The sequence below is a fragment of the Lathyrus oleraceus genome, chromosome 1 (assembly GCF_024323335.1).
Source record: "Lathyrus oleraceus cultivar Zhongwan6 chromosome 1, CAAS_Psat_ZW6_1.0, whole genome shotgun sequence".
NCBI lineage: Eukaryota > Viridiplantae > Streptophyta > Magnoliopsida > Fabales > Fabaceae > Lathyrus > Lathyrus oleraceus.
Window position 1 is genome coordinate 192,214,337 of NC_066579.1, and position 5,663 is coordinate 192,219,999.

Here is a 5,663-nt window from a genome sequence, read left to right on the forward strand (position 1 = left end):
AACTCGCCTAGCAAGTTTCCTGCAAATTTCATCATTCACCTATTGTACTTGTTTATATTTCACACAAATTCATAGAAGGCATACATTCATTCAACATAAATGATGTCCTAACAGATACTTAAATGTTAAAAACTTGGACTTGCTCATGTACTCATTACAAAATGACCAACATGTTCAATTCCTCTTGTCAATGGCATTGTTAGTAAAATACATAAAGTGCAAATTATAGCAAGGATAATCTAATGTTGAAAAGGTTGGGATGCCTCCCAATGAGAACTTATATAACGTCATTAGCTTGACAATATTAATGCTAGGTTATACTAATCATATAAAAACATACATCATGATTTTTGATCCCTACCTTCACTTGACCTTTGTCAAAGTCCACGACCTTTCTTGCACTATTCATGAAGGGTCTTCCAAAGATAAGAGGTATCTTCCTCAATGTCCAACACCATGAAATCTATAGGAAACAATGATTTTTCAATTTAAATCATAACATCTTTCACTATTCCCACAAGCATCATAGGTGCTTTTTCAACTATTTGTAATGTTATCATGGTTGGTTATATTTGGAGGTGTAACATCTCTAAAAATACAATCCTTCGCGAAGTCATGGAAAAAATTGTTTCGAGCAGAGTCGCCACCGAAATTGCCGCAACCAAATTTGGGTTCGGGAGTCGATTACGCAAGGGGAGGGTATTAGCACCCCCTCATGTACGTTATACTCAACAAAGACCTTTTAGTTAAACTTATGATTGGATGTTAGCTTATGTTAACTATTTTATTCGAGTAAATAAAAGAGCAAAAAGGAAAATAAAAGGGTCGTAAAAAGGTTTTTATTAGGGTGCTTGACGAGATTGCGGGTCTCGCTCCTACGTATCCTCGGGTACAATGTAGAACTTGTCGCGGCGGGAAAAAATTTGAGATTAAGCTATTGGTTAACTTAACTCAGAAAAGCAAGATTTGCCACTGAACTTTATTGTTTCCAAAGGGAATGGGAAACAGGTCGAACAAAACCCACAAAAGGTAAAACAAATGAAAAATCTGGATATAGGGGTTTGTTATGCAAAGGGAAGATATTAGCACCCCTCACATCTATGGTACTCCAGAGGAACCACTTGCAAATCCGTGTTTATGAAAATATTGGATTGTTTGTTGATTGATTTTATTTTGAAAACACATTTTGTTGTATTCGAGTGGAAAACTCAACTTACTAATCACAAGTATGAGGAAATGAGCATTTGCATCATCTTGATATGGAGAACCTTTACTTGGACTTTCTCACAAGCACGTCTCAACATTCAAGTGGAAAATGTCAATCATTTCTCAACATATTGTAGAAGTATAGTGGTTTATATCTCTACAAGAATAGACTAATATCCAATCTTTTCAAATAAAGGCTTTTAAAGTAAAGTGCACAAAGGCACAAAAAGAAGTTTTATGAGGTTTGTCTTTTTTAGAAGTTTGAAAAAGATTTTAAGAATGCTTAAATGTTTTAGCATTTATTGAGATTTTTTTTATGGATCACTTGACAAAGTCAAGGTTTATGAAGGAAATCTATGAAGTTTGAAAAGAAGAAGTTTTGAAATAGAGAGAAGTTTTAGAAATTGAAGAAGTGGGAAGGAGATAAAGAGACTATCCTAAAGCATAAATTAAATGACATGAAATAAAAGGTCTCATTGTAAGGTAACCCAAGAGAAAGCCTTTGTGTGTGAAAGTGTACTAACCACAAGATGGAGCAAGCATTTGAAATTGGTCAAACCAAGAATTTCTTTCCCTTTGGATTTAACCACACGATGAAAAAAAACACATAAGCAGATGAATATCAAAAGATCCAGATGAACATCAAAGTCACAAAGCCACAAAGAAACATCAAAGTCTTGGATTGAAGATCAAATGGTCCAAAGGGATCATAAGGTCTCAGATGAATCACAAAGTATCAGATATACTCCAAGCAAGGGAAAGCACTAAGTGTTAAGGTCCAAAGTCCAAAATACTCCTCAAGCAAGGGATAGTAACACAAAACCCACAAGATCATATTAAAGTTTTTTAGGGTTTTAGCCATTTTATCATGCTTTTTTGTTCTTTTGAAATAACAAAGTATTAAAATATAAAGTAAAAGGAAAGAATTTAAATTACATAAAAGTAAATAGCGTAATATAAAGTTAGGAGCTAGGTGTTAGATGTTAGGAGGCAAATTCAAGTCATCATATTGGGATCAATCTATCAACAAGTCAAAGGACTCAACATATGCTACACCAAGGGATACATTATCATTAACTCAAAGTGTCAAAAATATGATCAAATGATCATCTATCAACATATTGAATTAGAGAAGATTGAATCAACAAAGGCACCATGTATCAATGATTTGAAATTTTAAAGATCTCGTCAACCAAGCAGTCACTCAAGCAAAGTCAAAAGAATGAAAAAAATTGAGTTAAAAATGAAACAAAAAGGATTAAATATTATTTAAAATGGGAAATTAAAGAGAAAATGCAAAACGAATTTCTAAATCTAAGAGAAATGGATGAAAAATTATGGGAGGTCAGGAAAAATATGAATAAGTGAACCTTAAAAGTTGGATCTCAAAATGTTTAAAAGTGATCAAAAATAAAATTGAAAATGAAAATTAAATGAAAAAATAAAGGAAAATATCAATTGAATGCAAAAATAATTTTTAAAATTATGCAAACAATATATGTGATGTAAAACATTTTTAAAGATTTTGTATAAAAAATTTGGATCAAATTGAATTAAAAATGAGTGAGAAATTAAATGGAAAAGAAAAGAAATAAAATAAAATAAAAAGAAAATAGAATTAGGGTGCCAACGATCAAGAGATTTGAAAAAATGAGTTGGCACAATGTGATTGTTTAAATTTGAATCTTGACACCAAAACGTGCACATTTCAACTTTTTCTTCAACCTTGAGTTCGATTTCTGCAAATCATGAACTCGTGTTTTCAGCAACACCCAAGCATGGAGTTAGCTTTGCAACACATCATCGTTCATGTCTCTTTGCTTTAGAGTCATTGATTTTCTCTAAGAAAATAGACTTTTCTCAAGAACACGACGATCCCTGGTTCTTCAAAGTAAAATTAAATGATGAATACGAAGAATAAGTCAAGGTAATTGAGGGATTTTGATAATTTAATCAAGACGAACACATTGATAACTTGTTTGCTCAGAAATCTAACTTGTATCTACCTTTCCAGTTGAAGCTTCACAGGTCAATAATGGTGGATGTGTAAGTCAGGTTCCAAGGAATTTCAAGCCATGGCAATGCTTTAATTACTTTAGAAGGTGCCGATGAGTGATTCTAGGTGAAGAAACAAAGCTAAAAGAGCTTGAATCAAAGAAATGGTTAGCTGGTTTTTTGAGGTATCGGGTTCAAATGGTTACAGAGTTTCTTTGGCTATCCAAACTTGCAAGTGAAGGTAAATCAACCCTTCATTTATAAGAAATGAAGTAAGGTCAGGATACGTGTGATATGGAGGAAAATTCATGCGAATTAGGTCAGAATTTTGATGATTTGCCAAGCGTGTGAGAGTGAGGGTGAAATGCTCGAATTAGCACTTGAAACTAGTAGTTTTGCACTTATTCATATGTGTTTCAACATGAAAAACAAGTTTGAACATGTGCTTGTGGTCCAAGCTGAAGATTTGGATGATTAAAAGTTACAGGACATACATGAAATGCAAAGTCCATGGCACCATGTTTGAGCTTAGGCCAAGTAAGATTCACTCATGCATTTTGAGATGTTACTTATGCCAAATGATCTCCTCATGGTGAAGGATCAGATGCAAAAAGAATCACATCAAAAGGATGCTTGAGCTGAAAATGGCATGGATGGAAAGTTGGGGTCGTGACCTGAAATTGTAGGCCAGGCATTAGGTCAACCAGGTCTTGGGCCTACTTTTGTGCACACATGGGCATCTTGGAAAATTCAAAAATTGATGGACTTAGAGGCAAAACTGATGTTTGACCCTTGAAGAAAAGTTGTAGAGGAGTTCAAATGTGAGATTTGGCTCAAAGTAGATTCCAAAAATGTTGAGAAATGAGAGAGTTATGGTGTGTGGACCAAGTGACATGCCATACTTGATTTTAGGTCAACCAAACATGTACGAACGTGTGATTTCTTTGCCATATCTTGCATCCAAAGGCCAATGATGAACACTTGAATACCAAATGAAGGAAAATTGGTTGTCCCTTGAAGAATTTTGACAATTGTTTGAAAATTGGGTAGATATGGCATGGAAATAAACACATGAACCATACTTGAATCAACTTTGAAATTAGGAACTGAACTTGAACTTATCTTGATCAAATGATGTTGAATGAAGCTTGACATGAATGTGACCTAATATTATAGGTTATAACTTGAACCCAAAGCTCTTGTGGACCACTTGTTGACCAAAGTTTGACCTTGAGAATCAAAACCCTAATTTGGAAGCCCGACTTGATCCTTTGATTGCAAGTCCCTACCTTGTACAATAAGAAAAAGGAAACAACACATATTTTTTCATTTTGAATAAGATTAGCAAAGTTAGAATGCAACCAAGCAAAAAGGTAAAAATAAAACACAAAGGGTTCTTGATGATCTCCCATAAAGGCAAACCCAAAGAAGTGAAGTTTAGGAGGATACCATGCTTGTGATCTTGGTTGAAATGAAAATGATATGATAGGTGAAATCTTATGGGTAAAAGTTAGGGTATGACAGTTGTCCCTATTTACGTTTCTTCTCTCCAGAGATATCAAGATTGGAAATTTCTGTATCGATGGGATTGAAGAGACTTAAATACAGAAGACCCGATTTTTAACCCTAAGATGTTGCATGATGCTTATGATATGAATGTAAATGCTTGGACTCCATGAGGAAAACGCTACGGGAGACACACTATGCACAAATGAACTGCAAATCTGATACTGCTTGAGAAAAACTTGAAGGGAGTCTGACAGGGAGACAAAACTCACTAGGGAACATCTCAACACCATGTAGGCCTATGCTAAGGAACAAAACAAAGCACAACCACATGTAACAGAGATAGAAAACAATAGTGGAAGACTCCACTGAGGAATATGCAGCAAGGAAAAAACATTGAACTTACTGGGGGATAAACCTTGAGTAAATAGTCAAAAAAGGAATTACTACCAACTCATAGCTAAAGGCAATAAACAAGATCTGGACATACTCCCAACTCATAGATGAAGGCAGTGATACTATTTGAATTGATAACAAACTTCTCATAACTTATGGTCTTCAACCTGAAATGGGTCTCAGTTTCCTCTTTAACCAAGTCTTCCACCTAGAAAGGGTAACAAACCTCCCATGACTTCTGGTCTTCAACCTGGAACGGGTCTCAGTTTCTTCTTTAAACATGTCTTCCACCTAGAAAGGGTAATAAACCTCCCATGACTTTCGGTCTTCAACCTGAAACGGGTCTCAGTTTCTTTTTTAACCAAGTCTTCCACCTGGAAAGGGTAACAAACCTCCCATGACTTCCGTTCTTCAACCTGAAACGGGTTTCAGTTTCTTCTTTAACCAAGTCTTCCACTTGAAAAGGCTAACAAACCTCCCATGAATTCAGGTCTTCAAACTGAAGTGGTCTTCACTTGCTGGAGATTCATGTTTTAACTCTGATCGGGGATCACAACAGG